The sequence below is a fragment of the Bos taurus genome, chromosome 19, assembly GCF_002263795.3.
Source record: "Bos taurus isolate L1 Dominette 01449 registration number 42190680 breed Hereford chromosome 19, ARS-UCD2.0, whole genome shotgun sequence".
NCBI classification, from domain to species: domain Eukaryota; kingdom Metazoa; phylum Chordata; class Mammalia; order Artiodactyla; family Bovidae; genus Bos; species Bos taurus.
The window spans coordinates 45,022,717-45,040,889 of record NC_037346.1 but is presented as its reverse complement, the minus strand read 5'-3'; positions in this window follow the sequence as shown (position 1 = coordinate 45,040,889).

Here is an 18,173-nt window from a genome sequence, read left to right as displayed (position 1 = left end):
AGAATGCTCAGGGCCTTGGGACCACGATGAAGGGGGGCCCATGGCAGGACAGTGGCAGGAGGATCCTGGGGCAGGAAGGTCTTGGGAAGTGTCAGCTCCCCATCCCAGCCCACCCCAGGTTTTTGACCCTGCCAAGAGTTTGGCGGGTGTTCAGTAATGTAGTCACAGACACGGAAGTCCCAAAATCATCACATTCTATCACCAGGCGGAGCTTCAGAAAGCACCTACTGTGGGGATTTCCCTGGTGGTCCAGTGGTTAAGACTTTGAGCTCCCAATGCAGGAGGCCCGGGTTCCATCCTTAGTCAGGGAACTAGGTCCTGCGTATTTCAACTAAAAGATCCTGCATGCTGCAACTAAGACTCGGTGCCAAATAAATTAGTATTTTTTAAAAGAGAAACCAGGAAAGAAATTACCTCCTACCAATGAGCAAGCTCCTGGAAAGATGTCATAACTCACCTGAAGTCACAGGGCAGGTTGGTGGCAGAGCTTATTGTATGCGGTCTGAGCATCTACTGTGAGCCCACCAGAAATCTGAAGAAGTGAAGTCGCTCAGTCGTGTCCGACTCTTTGCGACCCCATGGACTGTGGCCTACCAGGCTCCTCTCCCAGGCTCCTCCATCTATGGGATTTTCCAGGCAAAAATACTGGAGTGGTTTGCCATTTCCTTCTCCAGGGGAACTTCCCGACCCAGGGATCGAACCCGGGTGTCCCACATTGCAGGCAGACGCTTTACGGTCTGAGCCACAAGGGAAGCCCTTGCTCAGTCATAAACCCTCCACTGCAAGCCAGAAGGTGTACAGTGAATACATTTGAGATGAGTTGGATTTTGTCTGAAGACACAAAGATACATAGTATCTGCTGTCTTGAAGTGCCATCTGGTTGGGGGGCAGACAAAAATAAGTGGGGGTAGCACAGCTGATAAGGGCTGTCACAGGGGGCCCCCTCCCCATCTGTCTCCCTCTCAGCAGAAGCCCCAGGTCCTCGAGAGCTGGGTGTCTGCCCTGATGTTGCCCTAGAAACAGCCTCTGGTGCCCCTCTGGATGCTAAGTCCGGTGGTCACGCCCAGCCCTCATGTGAGCGGACTTCTGAACTGCCTGTCATCCTAGAGACACACCATCCTTCGCTCGCAGCAACAAGAGTCTTTGCCCAGCCTGTAAATGTCCATGGCCCACTGCTCTCTCCCTCCACCCTCCCTGACGAGCCTCATCCAATCCACTCTGGGGACTCAGTCACCAAGCCAGCATATGCGTCACCCAGATCTCTGTCAGCAGCCCAAACGGCTCTTTTCGGAGTTCCAAGTGCAAATATCCACCCACACGGGGGGCCGCCAGGCACCCCAAGTGCAGCCTGCCTGCAACAAAACTGAAACCAGCCCCTCCCCCTTTTCAGGGCACAGCACCTCCAAGCACCCGAGGCACCTCTCCCTCCGCAACCAGTCAGCCACCAAGTCCCTATCTTCTTCCTCCTAAATATTTCCCAGCTCGGCCTCTCCCACCTCCACTCAGACTCTCATCTGGATCGGCTTCTTCCTTCCCTGTTCCATCCTCCCCTTAGCAGCCATTTGACCAGACCCCCGAGGCCCTTCCCAGCCACACCTTCCATCTCTGCACACCTCTGTGCCCATGGGTGTGGCTCCCAGCCCACTCCAGAATGTTCCTTGCCTCCCTGCCTTTGGGCCCACAGTCTCCCAACTTCCTCCCCTTCCCCTGGCCTCCTCTTCCTCCTCCCAGCCTCACCTCAACACCTGCCCCCAGATCTCAGATCTCTTCTCATAGCAGACAGGCCTTTCTCTCTCATCACACTTGCCTCCCTGTGATGTAACTGTGCCTCCACGTCCTTGTTGTCACCACTAGTCTACGGGCTACATGTCTTCAAGATTCATCCATGTACATCATTCACTCTTATGGCCAAATAACATTCCACTGTACGATTTTGTTGTTGTTCGGTTGCTAGGTCACGTCCAACTTTTTGAGACCCTATGGACTGCAGCACTCCAGGCTTCCCTGTCCTTCACCATCTCCTGGAGTTTGCTCAAACTCACATCCATTGAATTGATGATGCTATCCAACCATCTCATCCTCTGTTGTCCTTCCCACCATCAGGGTCTTTTCCAATGAATTGGCTTTTCACATCAGGTGGCCAAAGTGTTGGAGTTTCAGCAACAGTCCTTCCAATGAATATTCAGGGTTTATTTCTTTTAGGATTGACTGGTTTGATCTCTTTGCAGTCCAAGGGACTCTCAAGAGTCTTCTCCAATATCACAGTTTGAAAGCATCAATTCTTTGGTGCTCAGCCTTCTTTATGGTCCAACTCTCACATCCGTACATGACTACTGAAAAAAACATATACGTAACATCTTTTTTTCATCCATTCACTAATTGATGGACATTTGGATTGTTTCCATTTGGGGGCTGTTATGAATAATACTGCTGTGAACATTCAGGCATGAGTTTCTAACGTGGAAATACCGTCTTAGTCAGCTTGGGCTTCTATAACAAAATAACATAGACTAGGTAGCTTTGAAAACAGAAATCATTTCTCTCAGTTTTGGAGACAGGAATTCTGAGATCAGGGTGCCAGCACAGTGGGGTTGTGGTGAGGGCTCTCTTTCTGGCTTGCAGATGGCCGCCTTCTTGCTGTGTCCTTATACAGCAGAGAGAGGGAGAGGGAGGCAGGGAGAGAGAAAGTTCATCTCTTCCTCTTTGCTTTTTTTGAGTCAAAAAATTTAAAAATCAAAAGTAAAAAATATTCATTAATTTATCAAATATTTTGAGGGGTAAACTTAACAATAGCCAAGCACTGACTACCATTGGCCAGTTTCATTTTCAAGGGAAAGTGGATACGAAGTCTTGAGAATTCATTCTGGTTATCTTCTGCTGCACTTTAAAATGGGAACCAGCCAACTCACTATAATGCCTCACTCAATATCCTTAAAAACTTACATTGCATTGTCTGAAAACATAATTTATTTCAGCTTCAGTTTTATGAATTTATCTATAATAGGAATCAACCAATTAATTATAGTACATGTGATTCAATTTAAAAGTTATAATCAAGCTTTTTGTGGCATAGTTCATAGTAAAGAAAATTAATGCATTTTAGGGCCAAATTTGGCTTCCCAGGTAGCTCAGTTGGTAAAGAATCTGCCTGCAATGCAGGAGACCCTGGTTCTATTCCTAAGTTAGGAAGTTCCACTGGAGAAGGGATAGGCTACCCACTCCAGTATTCTTGGGCTTCCCTGGTGGCTCAGATGGTTAAAAAATCCACCTGCAATGTGGGAGACCTGGATTCAATCCATAGGTTAGGAAGATCCCCTGGAGGAGGGCATGGCAACCCACTCCACTGTTCTTGCCTGGAGACTCCCCATGGACAGAGGAGCCCAGTGTGCTACAGTCCATAGGGTCACAGAGAGTGGGACACAGTTGAGCACAGCACAGGGCCAAATTTACCAGTTTGTTTATTTTAAAAATGATTCTGGTAATGGTTTTTTTTTTTTAATTATTTTATATTGGATTCTAGTTGATTTACGATGTTGGGTTAGTTTCAAGTGTGCTCATCTCTTCCTCTTCTTATAAAGACACTAATCCCACCCTGAGGCCCCACCCTCATGATCCATCTAACCTAATTACCTCTCAAAGGCCCCGCCTCCAAACACCATCACATTGGGAGTCAGAACTTCAACACATGACTTAGGGAGGGACACAGTCAGTTCATAGGAATATGTCTCACTCTCTTCCATATATACTTAGGAGTGGAATTGCTAATTCATACAGTAACTATGTTTAGCTTTTTGAGGAACTGTCAAACTACAGTTTTGGTCAAACTCTGGTTTTCTCCACTGATTGCATCATTGTACATTCCCAGCCTGCAACGTGTGAGGTTTCTGTTCTCTATTGCCTGCTGTGACATCTGTTTGAGGCCTTCGTTCTCCCCAGGCCCCTCCCCCACTCTCTCTCTCTCTCTCTCTCAACAGGTGACCTCACTACGTCACAGAAAATATGGGAACCCTTGTACGTCCCACCATCAGGCTCGGAGCTCCCTCACCACAGCCCCCCTCACCTCCTTGTCCCTGATACCTCAGAGCAGACCTCTCTCCAGGGCACAGCTCACCTCTTGCCTTTGTTTCAGAAAGTATCCCCGATCACAGGCCATTTCCTGTCTTCTGCTTTTAATTGCTGTCTCGGGTTGAGTTCTGCAGGATACGGAGAGAAGCCTGTAGGCAGTTAGCTGGGGGGCGTTCAAGGATTGTTGGCATAAAGGCAGTGGCAGGGCTGGACCAAGGGAAAAGCTGAACTGTGATGCAGGCCCATCTCAGGCCTCAGCCAGCCCCGCAGGAAACTCAGGCTGGGACACACTCAGTATGGCCCCACATTGCGGCAATGAGGCCAGGACTGTAAAAGGCCTTATCTACCAGTCGTTGAATCATGGCTGCTTTGGACAACTGGGGGAGGTGGGGCTGGCGGCGGGGTGCATGAATTTGAGCAAAGAGACTCTCTATAGCCCAGGGCTCTTCCAGGAGAGAGGCTCAGATGAGAGCTCTCAGCTGCCAACCTTCCCGAAGCTGGGGCAATTAGTGCTTCAGTCCTGGAGGGGTACCTGGGTGGTACCCAGGGCGACCACCACAACATCCAGGTGGCTCCTTCCTCTCACCATTTTCAGCCCTTGCTCACTCTTCCAGGCTTCCCTGGTGGCTCAGAAGGTAAAGAATCTGCCTGCAAGGCCAGAGACCCGGGTTCGATCCCTGGGTCAAGGAAGATCCCCTGGAGAAGGGAATGGTAATCCACTCCAGTATTCTTGCCTGGAGAATCCCATGGACAGAGGAGCCTGGCGGTACATGGGGTCACGAGGAGTCGGAGTCGTCTGAGTGCAGTTCTGTTCTCCCCTTCCTCAGTCATCTTTTCATATTCCGCTTAGGCAGCCCTTCCTCAGGCAGCCCCTCTCCATGCCCAGCTCAGTCAGTTTTCTTGGTTATATACCATTGGAGACCCACGTGCCTCTCTTATCTCAGCTTGGCATTTTACAATCATATATCATGATTATTTATTGTTATCTACGCCCAGTAGCACTAGTGGTAAAGAACCCGCCCACCAGTACAGGAGATAAAAAGAGAGGCAGCTTCAGTCCCTGGGTTGGGAAGATCCCCTGGACGAGGGCATGGCAACCCCCTCCAGTACTTTTGCCTAGAGAATCCCCTGGACAGAGGAGCCTTGTAGGGCTACAGTCCATAGGGTCACATAAGAGTTGGACATGACTTAGCGACTTTACACACACCCACCGCCATGATACTGTAAGCCCCAGGAGGGTGAGAACTCTGTTATTGCTCACCCGAGTATGCCTGGCACGTAGCACAGTGCCTGGCACGTGATAGGTATTCGTTAGATACTCATTAATGAACCAACGCATGAAAAGGTAGAGAGTCAGAGTTCAAGACCCAGCTCTGCCTTTTCCCATCAAGGGATCTTGGCCAGGTTTTACAGCTCAATGTGCTCATATGGATGGTCAGGACATTCACACTGATCTTGGAGAGTTCTTATGATTATAAAATGAGGCACGTGCAACACGCATGGCCCAGAAACTGATGCAGAAACATTGTGAAGTCCTGCTAATCTTCCTTCCTCGGACCCAAGGATAGTCCTGGGTCCTGGGGCAAGACAGTCTCTATGATGGGACCCGTAGAAGCGTCCTGGAGGAGCCCCCAGGGTGCAGCCACAGGGCAGGACAGCACACTGGGATATGGCTTTTTTGTTTCCCGGCAGTCCAGAGCAGCCTTTTCTCTAAGACTGAGCCCCAGGAATGTATTCATGATACCCAAGAGGACACCAGCATTATGCAGAAACATTTTCATCAGTTCAGTTCAGTCGCTCAGTAGTGTCTGACTCTTTGTGACCCCATGAATTGCAGCACACCAGGCCTCCCTGTCCATCACCAACTCCCGGAGTTCACCCAAACTCATGTCCATCGAGTTGGTAATGCCATCCAGCCATCTCATCCTCTGTCATCCCCTTCTCCTCCTGCCCACAATTCCTCCCAGCCTCAGAGTCTTTTCCAATGAGTCAACTCTTCGCATGAGGTGGCCAAAGTACTGGAGTTTCAGCATTAGCATCAGTCCTTCCAAAGAACACCCAGGACTGATCTCCTTTAGAATGGACTGGTTGGGTCTCCTTGCAGTCCAAGGGACTCTCAAGAGTCTTCTCCAACACCACAGTTCAAAAGCATTAATTCTTCGGCACTCAGCTTTCTTCACGGTCCAACTCTCACATCCATACATCACCACTGGAAAAACCATAGCCTTGACTAGACGGACCTTTGTTGGCAAAGTACAGTCTCTGCTTTTTAATATGCTATTTGGTTGGTCATAACTTTCCTTCCAAGGAGTAAGCGTCTTTTAATTTCATGGCCGCAACATTTTCATAGAGGCTTATTATTGGGTTACACATGTAAGCAGCTTCTGTCAATGGATAGTTCTACCACTCCCAGGCTGTATTCTTGTGAAATTTTATTAACATATTTAAATAAAACATCTTACTGAAATAGGACTAAATATTTAGCTGGTGAAATGTTTGCCTTTTGATACTTAATTAGCCTTCTAACATCATATAGAGGAAAACAGCCATTGAAATGATTTAGCGTGATATAGAAAAGTACTCGGAGAAGGCAATGGCACCCCACTCCAGTACTCTTGCCTGGAAAATCCCATGGGCAGAGGAGCCTGGTAGGCTGCAGTCCATGGGGTCGATAAGAGTCAGACACGACTGAGCGACTTCACTTTCACTTTTCACTTTCATGCATTGGAAAAAGAAATGGCAACCCACTCCAGTGTTCTTGCCTGGAGAATCCCAGGGACGGGAGAGCCTGGTGGGCTGCTGTCTATGGGGTCGCACAGAGTTGGACACGGCTGAAGTGACTTAGCAGAGAAGTGCTAAGGACTTCCCCTGTGGTCCAGCGGTTAAGAATCTACCTGTGAATGCAGGGCACACGGTTTCAATCCCTGGTACTGGAAGATTCCACATGCCGAGGAGCAACCAAGCCCATGAGCCCCATCTACTAGCCTGCACTCTAGAGTCTGTGTGCCGCAACTCCTGAGCCTGTGCACTTACAGTCTGTGCTCTGCAACAAGAGAAACCTGCACACTCCAACTGGAGAGTGGCCCGCACTCACTGCAACTAGAGAAAGCCCAAGCACAGCAACAAAGTCCCAGCACAGCCAAAAATAAATAAAAGCAAATCAATTAACTTTTTAAAAAGTGCTCAGATATGATTTTCATACACGACTGTATCTAGATATGAAGCTTGAGGTGTCTCCAAATTTTTTAACTTAAAAAAAATTTGTTTCCAGACTACAAAATTTATGTCATCATTTAAAAATTTTGAGAGAAAAACTTTTTTAAAAAAAAGACTGAGCCCCCAGTGTTAGGAGAAGGGCATTTTGTCCACTTGAGGACCAGAGCATCAGAGATGAGAGAGTGCTCCCTTAGGCCAGTACAGGACAGGACCCACTGGAATTAACAAGCAAGTCTCCCCAGGCAGAAAGTGAAAAGGAACTAAAGAGCCTCTTGATGAAGACAAAAGAGGAGAGTGAAAAAGCTAGCTTAAAACTCAACATTCAAAAAACGAAGATCATGGCATCCGGCATCTTTAGGATTTAAAGGAAATCAACACTGAATATTCATTGGAAGGACTGATGCTAAAGCTGAAGTTCCAATACTTTGGCCATCTGATTCAAAGAGCTGACTCACTGGAATAGACCCTGATGCTGTGAAACACTGAGGGCAGGAGGAGAAGGAGGCAGCAGAGGATGGGATGATTGGATGGACATGAGTTTAAGCAAACACCAGGAGATAGTGAAGGACAGGGAAGACTGGTGTGCTGGAGTCCATGGGGTCACAAAGAGTTGAACATGACTAAGCAAGTGAACAACAACAATCCCCCAGGTTGTGGGGCCCAGCCCCCTGTGCCCACCTAGAGGGAGTATTCTTCTATTGCCAGCCTCAGAGGAGAGCTTGGTTTATTGAAGGAGGTAGCACTTTTCATTCAACGGACTTCATCCTCTGTAGCCCACCAGTGACACAAGATAGAGATAAACAGGTAGCTGATATGGCCAGCTGTGCTTTTTTTTCCCTTTGCATAAGCTATTTATTTTGAAAGAATTATTGACTCAAAAGAAGTCACATGAATAGTACAACGAAGTCACATGTACACATCACCCAGCTTCCCCCAGCAATGACAATTTACATAATTGTCGCTTGTTACAATGGAGAAGGCAATGCCACCCCACTCCAGTACTCTTGCCTGGAAAATCCCATGGACGGAGGAGCCTGGTAGGCTGTAGTCCATGGGGTCACTAAGAGTCGGACATGACTGAGCGACTTCACTTTCACTTTTCACTTTCACGCATTGGAGAAGGAAATGGCAACCCACTCCAGTGTTCTTGCCTGGAGAATCCCAGGGACGGGGGACCCTGGCGGGCTGCTGTCTCTGGGGTCGCACAGAGTAGGACACGACTGAAGCGACTTAGCAGCAGCAGCAGCAGCTTGTTACAAAAGCCAGAGAAGTGACTGACATTAGACACAACTAGACTACAGACCTCTCTCAATTTCACCATTTTGGGCATGCACTTATTTCTTGTGTTTCTTTGTGTATAATTCCATAGCATTTTGTTACATGTCTAGATTCATCTAACCACCGCCACAAACAAGATACAGAATTGTTCTATCACCTTAAAAGAAATGGCTTCTGATGCCCTTTTACAGGCTTGCCCTCCCTCCCCTTCCTGGATGACTGGCAACCTGGCAACAGTTGTGTCATTTCGAGAATGTTATATAATGGAGTCATAAAGTATGTAGCCTTTTGAGGTTGGCTTTTTGCTCTCAGCTTAATTGGAGAAGGCAATGGCACCCCACTCCAGTACTCTTGCCTGGAAAACCCCATGGACGGAGGAGCCTGGTAGGCTGCAATCCATGGGGTCGATAAGAGTCTGATGCGACTGAGTGACTTCACTTTCACTTTTCATTTTCATGCATTGGAGAAGGAAATGGCAACACACTCCAATGTTCTTGCCTGGAGAATCCCAGGGACGAGGCAGCCTGGTGGGCTGCCGTCTATGGGGTCACACAGAGTCGGACACGACTGAAGTGACTTAGCTTAATGTCCTTAAGAGCCATTTAAGTTGTTGCCTATTGGATAGTTCACTACTTGTTATCAAGAAGCAACAGTTAGAACTGGACATGGAACAATAGACTGGTTCCAAATCGGGAAAGGAGTACGTCAAGGCTGTATATTGTCACTCTGCTTATTTAACTTATATGCAGAGTACATCATGAGAAATACTGGACTAGATGAAGCACAAGCTGGAATCAAGATTGCCAGGAGAAATATCAATAACCTCAGATATGCAGATGACACCACACTTATGGCAGAAAATGAAGAACTCAAGAGCCTCTTTATGAAAGTGAAAGAGGAGAGTGAAAAAATTGCCTTAAAACTCAGCATACTGAAAACTAAGATCATGGCATCTGGTCCCATCACTTCATGGCAAATAGATGGGGCAACAGTGGAAACAATGACAAACTTTATTTTGGGGGGCTGCAAAATCACTGCAGATGGTGACTGCAGCCATGAAATAAAAGACGCTTGTTCCTTGGAAGAAAAGTTATGACCAACCTAGACAACATATTAAAAAGCAGAAATATCACTTTGCCAACAAAGGTCCATTTAGTCAAAGTTATAGTTTTTCCAGTAGTCATGTATGGATGTGAGAGTTGGACTATAAAGAAAGCTGAGCACCGAAGAATTGATGCTTTTGAACTGTGGTGTTGGAGAAGACTCTTGAGAGTCCCTTGGACTGCAAGGAGATCCAACCATTCCATCCTAAAGGAAATCAGTCCTGAATATTCATTGGAAGGACTGATGCTGAAGCTGAAACTCCAATATTTGGCCACCTGATACGAAGAACTGACTCATTTGAAAAGACTCTGATGCTGGGAAAGATTGAAGGCAGGAGAAGGGGACGACAGAGGATGAGATGGTTGGATGGCATCACCGACTCAATGGACATGAGTTTGAGGAAGCTCTGGGAGTTGGTGATGGACAGGGAGGCCTGGAGTGCTGCAGTCCGTGGTGTCGAAAGGAGTCGAACATGACTGAGTGACTGAACTGAACTGATTTCACAGTTATGCTTTTAAAGAGATTCTCTTTAATCTGTGAGTGGAGGAAGGAGGGAGGGAGATCAATTAGGAAGCTGCCAGAGTCCAGGTAAACATCACAAGCCAGACCTGGGTCCCCGTGAGGTTCCACATTACTTCCTGCCACTGAAACTGGCCCTCAGTGTGTTCTGGCCTCAGGGGTCAGGGTGGGCTGGGAGAGATAGGATTGGGATTGCTGAAGCTGAGATGGCAGTAGGGGGCGCCAGAGGTCTTTTCCCCAAAGGGTGAGTCCCAACCCTGAATACCCGGGACGGTTTGCCCAGAGCTTTAGGCCTCTGTGGGCGTTGGCCAAGAGAACCTATGAGTCTTGTCCCCTACAGCCCCCAACCCCCAAGTTTCAGCGCAGCCCCAAATTGCAAGGCTGGGAGATGAGGCTGATGATGTGTAGAAGGGGAGGAGGCATGTGTGTATGTTAGTCGCCCTTCTGTCCATAGAATTCTCCAGCCAAGAATACTGCAGTGGGTAGCCATTCTCTTCTCCAGGGGATCTTCCTAACCCAGGGATCGAACCCGGGTCTCCTGCATTGCAGGCAGATTCTCTACTGTCTGAGCGTCCAGGGAAGCCCTGGGGGAGGATGTAAGGTGAGACGTGGACCAAGAGGAGATGCAGAGGGAGCAGGCTCTGACTCTTCATCAGCCCAGGGCTCCCGCTCAAGGGGTGGCTCGGAGCTCAGGCCGCCAGGCTGGACCCTGACACCTTCCGCCCCATCCACACTTCTCTGTTCCTGACAGATGCCCTCAGTTCTCAGCCCACTCTTTCAAGAACGCTCCCAAGACGCTGGAGTGCCCCATTCTCTACCCGGCTCTCACATGCCTCTCTGAAAGATGCCTTTTAGCATGAGCCCACCCCCTCTCCCGGGGCTCATCCAGGGTGCTCTGGGCTCTGTGGGGCTTGCAGAGTGGGCCCTGGCTTCACTCTGTGCTGCGCCTCCTAACTGCTGGTGGAGGGGAGGTGGGAAGAGAAGGACGTCTCCAGGGGCTCCGGCTCCTGTGGGCTTGGTGGAATGGTGCCGAGTGGTAGGCACTGTCTTGCAAACCTGCAGCGGCTCCACCATCTTCTGAATTCAGCCCGCTCTCCTGGCATGATCTTAAGGCTGTCCCAGCCTTCTGGTCCTCTGGCTTGCTCCACCCTTCTGGTACCTGTGGATGCCCGGCTGCCAGAACTCACCAAGCAGCTTTCCACCTTCCACCCTTGCTCAAGCTGGTCCTTCTCTGTCAATGCCCTTGCCTCCCCTCCCCTCATTCTCTTAACTCCGTGCCCACTCCTCTAGGAAGCCCAGCACTTAGTAGGTTCAAAAGTGGGAGTTCTCAGCCTCTGCGCTCTCAGTCCATACATTGTGTGTATTCCATAATAGAAATTTTCTCTTGTAGCCTAATCATTGGTAGTTTACACGACTGCCTCCCCCAGAGACTTCACATCCATCTCTGGTTCCCCAGAGCCTGGTACTCAGAGGCGATAAGTAAAGTCTGATCGAATAAATGAATGAATGCATCCATTGAAAGATCTTTGAGACCCTCTTCCTGTGATCCACTTCTGCCCTCCTCCCCTTCTGATTATTCCTCTGTGGTTTACTTAAAGGGTGTTCCTTCCCCTGCTGCCCCTGAACACTGGCATTCCACCCTCCACTCTGGTTTGCTCTGCCCTTCTCCCTAGGCAAGCTCACTCACACCAACAGCTTTAACTGCTGTGCTTACTCCATCAGGGCCCCAATTCACCCCACGGCCCTGAGCCCTGTGCATCCTTTGCTTGTTCTTATCTATCTTTCCCACCACCCATCTTTCTCATGAATGTTAAGGTCCATCAGAGCAGAAATCTTATTCATTGGATTCACTGCTACACCTCTGGCACCCATATGTGCTCAGTGAGTATTTGTGAAATGAATAAAGAAATGGGAGACTCCCTGTGAGGTCCTGCAAACAGTTCAGATTCCACACATCACAGATTGATTTCACCATCTCCTCCCTCACACAATTTGCTTCTCCAATCTCTGCTACCTCCCTCCTCCTAGTCCTCCAACTTAAAAACCCCACAGTCACCCTAGACATCTCCTTTTACTCTCTTAACACACCAACAGCCACTGCGTTGTCCTGATTCTACCTCTTTCCAGTCCCCACATTCACCCCAGTCCCTGGCTCACCCCTGCTTTAGACCCTTGACACTTACCACCTGGACTTCTTCACCTCCTCCTAACTGGGGTCCCTCACTTCTATTTCTGCTTTTTATTCACATTTTCATCTAAACAATTTTTCTAAAACATTAACTTCAATATGTCAACCCCTTAGTTTAAAAAAAAAAAAAACCACCTCACTGGGGCTTTCCGGGCAGTTCAGTGGTAAAGAATCCACCTGCCAATGCAGGTGATGTGGGTTCGGTCCCTGATCTGGGAAGCTCCCACACGCTGCGGAGCAACTAAGCCCATGCACCACCACTACTGAGCCTGTGCCTTGAGTCAGCAAGCCACAACCAAAGCCCAAGTGTCCTAGAGCTGGTGCTCTGCAACAAGAGAAGCCACATCAATGAGAAGCCCGCACACCACAGCTAGAGTAGCCCCTGTTCACTGCAACTAGACAGAAGCCTGTACAACAATAAAGACCCAGCACAGCCAAAAAAATAATTAATTTAATTAAAATTTTTTTAAATCCTCATTGCATCCACCTCTCCTAACAGTTGTGCCCACCTCACACAGTGGGTGGTATAACTGTAGGAGACTCAGGACAAAGGGTAGACTGAGGTGATAACTAACAAGGAGCTGCAAAATGAGAAAGTTATTTCTTTTCTAATTCTTTCCAACCTTCTCTTTTTTGGGGTAGGGTGCACCCTGCAACGTGTAGGATCGTCCCTAAATGGGGAACCAAACAAGAATACTGGAATGGGTTACCATTTCCTACCCCAAAGGATCTTCCTGACTCAGTGATTAAACCCCCTGGAGGGATGGAACCCGAGTCTCTTGCATCTCCTGCATTGGCAGGTGGATTCTTTACCACTGCGCCACCTAGGAAGCCACGAGGGAAGACCTCTAATTCTTTCCAGCCTTCTGCAGATATCCAGGGGAAAGTCTCCACGTGCTGCTAGAATGTCATTAACACCTCTTTTTCACTTGCTAATCTCTTAACAGGATTCTAGCCATGCTGCCAGCTGTGTGATATTTAGCTAGAATATAGTAACATTGTCTTCTTTTTATTTTCTGTATTTTGCAATTACCTACCACCCATGAGATCTGATATTGATTTTTTATTCATAGTAATCATGATCAATAAAATTAATAAATCATATATCCATCAAAGGAATAACATCCAGAATTAAATAAAGAACTCTTGTCAATAAGGAAAATGAATAGAAGTGAAAAATCAAATAGAAAAATGAGCAAAAGGCTTAAACATTTCAAAGAAAGATGATATATAAGGGACCAATGAACAGATGAAAAATGCTCAACCACATTAGTCATCAGAGAAATGTGAATTAAAACTACAATTTGATATCCCTGTACACCCACTAGGACTAAAAAGAAAAAAAGACTTTTGGTATCAAATGTTGACAGGACTGTGGAGTAATTGGAGCTCTGACTCATTGGTAGTGAGGATGTAATTTTTAACAACTACTTTGGGAAACTGGCCATATCCACTGAACCTGGGCATTGCCATACTGCTCTCTGACCTAGGAATTCAACCCCTGGTATAAACCCAGCAGAAATGAGTATGTGTGTTCACCAAGAATCATGCATAAGGATGCTCATGGCAGCTCTACTCATAATAGCCAAAAACTGAAAACAAGTTACATGTCAGCAGTAGAATGGAGAAATACATCCTGTTATATTCGCATAATGGAATACTGTATAAAAGTGAGAATGAATAAATTAAACTACACAAATGTTGAGCCAGACATATTAAAAAGAACAGTCTTTACAGTTCCATTTATGAGAAGTTCAAATGCAAACGAAACTAATCTGGGCTGTTACAACTCAGAGAGTGGTAACCTGACAGTGTGTGTCTAGCAGGCGGTACCAGGCCAGCGGCTGAGGGCTCATAATGTTATTGACCCAGGCAAAGAGTTGCTTTTTCTTACTTGAGTGAAAGTTAGTTGATTTGTGTACTTCTTCATATGTGTTGTATGTCAAGAAGAAATGACTTAAATTTGAGTTTTTAAAAGTGAAACATATAAAGACAAGCATTTCAGGAGGGATAAATGAGGAGTTTGGGATTAACATACACACACTACTATATATAAACTAGATAACCAACAAGAACCTACTGAATAGGTTTGTGAATCACTTTGTGAATCACTTTGCTGTATACCTGAAACTCACACAACATCATAAGTCACCTTTACTTTAATTTAAAAACGTAAAGAAAAAAATTTTTTCTTTTTATTTTTTATTGAAAGATAATAGCTTTACAGAATTTTGTTGTTTTCTGTCAAACTTCAGCATGAATCTGCCATAGGTATACATTTATCCCCTCCCTTTTGAACCTCCCTCCCACCTGCCTCCCCATTCCACTCCTTTAGGTTGATACAGAGCCCCTGTTTGAGTTTCCTGAGCCATACAGCAAATTCTCATTGGCTATCTACTTTACATATGGTGATGTAAGTTTCCATGTTACTCTTTTCATACATCTCACTCTCTCCTCCCCTCTCCCCATGTCCATAAGTATAAAGAAAAAATATTTTAAATAAAGATAAGCATTTAGACGATGAAAATGTGAAGATATGACAGGTCTCCTGAAGACGGAGCTCAAATGGCTGGTGTTCAGGGAATTCTGACCTTGGTCCTCACGTCTGAATGGTTCTCCCTGGCTTCTCAGGTCCTGTATCAAGTCATGGGGCAGTTCAGTGTGGTGGTTAGGAGCACAGGTTTGGGAACCTGACGAGTCTGAATTTGAACCTGAGCTTTGCCACTGGCTATATAGGACTTCAGACAAATTACCAAGCCTCTCTGGGCACCAGCTTATTCATCTATAAATCACCTTTGAGTTGGGCTTGATTAGTGAGACAGTGTGGTCCAGCGCTGGGCACACAGGATGGCCATGATAAATGGAACCACACCCAGAGCTGCCTGATGCTCACTGCATAAGACCTGCTGTTTCACACCCTCTTTGCATCCCTAAGTGTCTGTTCTTCTGGAACACCCTTCTACCTGGTGGTCATACAGCCCATCCTTCAATGCCCATCTCAAGCACCTCCTCCTGTGTGATACCACACCCTCCAGGAGGCTTACAAAAAGATTAGGACTCTGAAGGCTCAGATGAGTTAGCGTTTTTAACAATAAAGTATTTTTAAATTAAGGTAAACTTAAACTGGGGCTTCCCAGGTGACTCAGTGGGTGTGAAATCCACTTGCAAGGCAGGAGACTCCAGGGTCGGGAAGATCCCCTGGAGGAGGGCATAGCAACCCATTCCAGTATTCTTTCCTGGAGAATCCCATGGACAGTGAAGCCTGGTGGGCTACAGTCCATGGGGTCACAGAGAGCTGGATATGATTGAGCACAAATTGATGTACATTGTTTTTTTAGAGATAATGCTACTGCACACTTAATAGACTACAATATAGGGTAAATATGAATTTTATAGGCACTGGGAAACCAAAAATTTTGTGTGACCCCTTCTATTGAGATATTTGCTTTATTGTGCTGATCTGGAGCTGAATCTGTAATATCTCCAAGGTACCTATGTATGGTTTATTGCTCCTTTAGGAGAAGACTCTGGAAAATACTTGCCAAATAAAAGAATGAAGAGCTTTTCAAATGATTCTAGCGTCTCTGCATTTCCTGGTGGGGTGGGGCGGAGGCTGGTTCCCTTTGCGTGCCCGTAAGAGCAACAGACACACAGCCCCGTGTGAGGGACCTCATTCACCTCGGTGGAGCATGGGCACCACGAGATGTGTTGTGGGTGAGTGGTTATCACCATGACGTCAGCCTCAAAGGTTAGGGATGTCCCCAAGTCATCCCAGTTCCCTTTACCACCCTATATGGATAGGTCACTCATGAGAGTGACTCCAACTTCTACTTAACCTCTTGGTCACCTAACAGGTTCCCTAAGCCAGGCACTCGCTGACTGAGACTGTGATGCTGAGTTTTCCACTTCTACAAGTCAGGGAAGAGACAGGGAAGAGAGTAGGGCAACTTACTCAGATGTGACCTCACAGGTGACTAAGCCCATCTCAGTGCTTTAGTAAAACATAGTTTACTAAAACATGTTTTAGTAAAATATGTAAAAAAATATTCCCTTTGCAAAGCAAGGGCTAGAGAACCCCATCTGAAACCTGAGCAGCCCTCCATGACAATGGTCATGCCGCCTTCACCCCGCCCCTCACCTGCACCCCATCCTCCCCCCAAACATGCAGGCACTGGCACAGTGCCCTGGCCCTGCCCCTCCGCCCAGAACATCACACCCCAACTTTTCAGCCTCTGAAATTCAACTCAAAGCTCCAGTTATCACCAGTGCCAGGTCTGTCGGGATAAGAGATGGAAAAGGCAGGAATTTCAGCCGTCCTATCTCCTAAGTGGAGACGGAGACACACAGAAATCAAGTGCAGGTGGGGGAGGGGCACCAGGGTCAGAGAAGAAGCCCCAGGTGTGAGGAGGGGAGGCTGAGGAGAGGGAAGGCTTCCTGGAGGAGGCTGATGTTTGGTTGCTGATCAGTTTGCTCTCTGTCTCACCCTCTAGAATGTAAGCTCCGTGAGGGCAAGAGACCTCACACCTTGTCCTCAGCGGTCTTTGCAATACCTGAAAGTCAGGTATAGTGAGAGGCATAGTGCAGGGTTTAAGGAGCATCAGTGAAGGAATCGGGGAAGGGCTGAGCTAAGATGTGGCGGATGAGTGGAAGTCAGCCTCTCTGCAGGCTTTTTAGGAGGGAGGTACATTGTGAACAAAGGGCTGGAGGTGGGAAAGGGCAAGAGTGGAAGGAGATGCCATCGTGGGGGTGGGGCGGGGCAGAGATTGGCAAGGGACGAGGCTGGAGAGACAGGCAGGGCAGGAGTGCCAGCCAGAGCCCCCCACCTCCCCCACCTTCTTCCTCTGATGAGGTGCCTCTGCCCCCTGGCACTTTATCTGCACTTTCTTTACATCCTAAATCCTGCCTTGTGTTGCATGAGCTCATTCATCAGCACTTACTAAACACCTACTATGTGCCAGTTGTGGGGCTGGAGCAAAACACCCACCACGTGTGGCATAAGCCAGTCTCCAGAGTGATTGCCCACCCAGTATCACAGCTCATCCTCACAGCAATGCCAGAGAAAAAGACCCCTCCCTTCCTCCTCCCTTCCATCCATTCATATATTTAACAAATATATACTGACAGCTTAGTATGTGTCACAGACCAGGAACGTATCACAAGGAAGACCCCTCATTGCGGTGTGGGGGAGAGCAAACTCAAACAAACCAGCAAGGTAATCTTAGGTGATGATAAGTTCTGTGAAAGACATGGCAAACAGGGTGATGTGACCAGGAGTGACTGGTGGGATGTGCTGGACGCATGGTACAGAATGCTCCCTGAGAAGGTGACGTCTAAGTCACCAGCCATGGGAGGAGCGCAACAGACCCAGTGCACAGCACATGCAAAGGTATTGGGGTGGGACAGTCCCCAGGGCATTGGAGGAGCAAAAGGAAGGAGTTCTGCCTAGCTGGAGAACTGGAATATTCGATGTGGGTGAAGTGGAGAGTGGAAGGGATAAGACAGAAGAGGAAGCCAGCAGCCAGATTAGGAAAAGTTTGTAGGGGCTTCCCTGGTGGCACAGTGGATGAGAATCTGCTTTGCAATGCAGGGGACACTGGTTTGATCCCCACTTCAGGAAGATTCCATATGCTGCGGAGCAACTAAACCCATGCGCCACAACCACATTGAATCCATGCTCTAGAGCTCGCGACCCACAGCTACTAAAGTCCACACGCCTAGAGCCCGTGCTCCACAAGAGAAGCCACTGCAATGAGATGAGAAGCCCAAGCACTGCAATGAACAGTAGCCCCTGGCTGCTGCAACC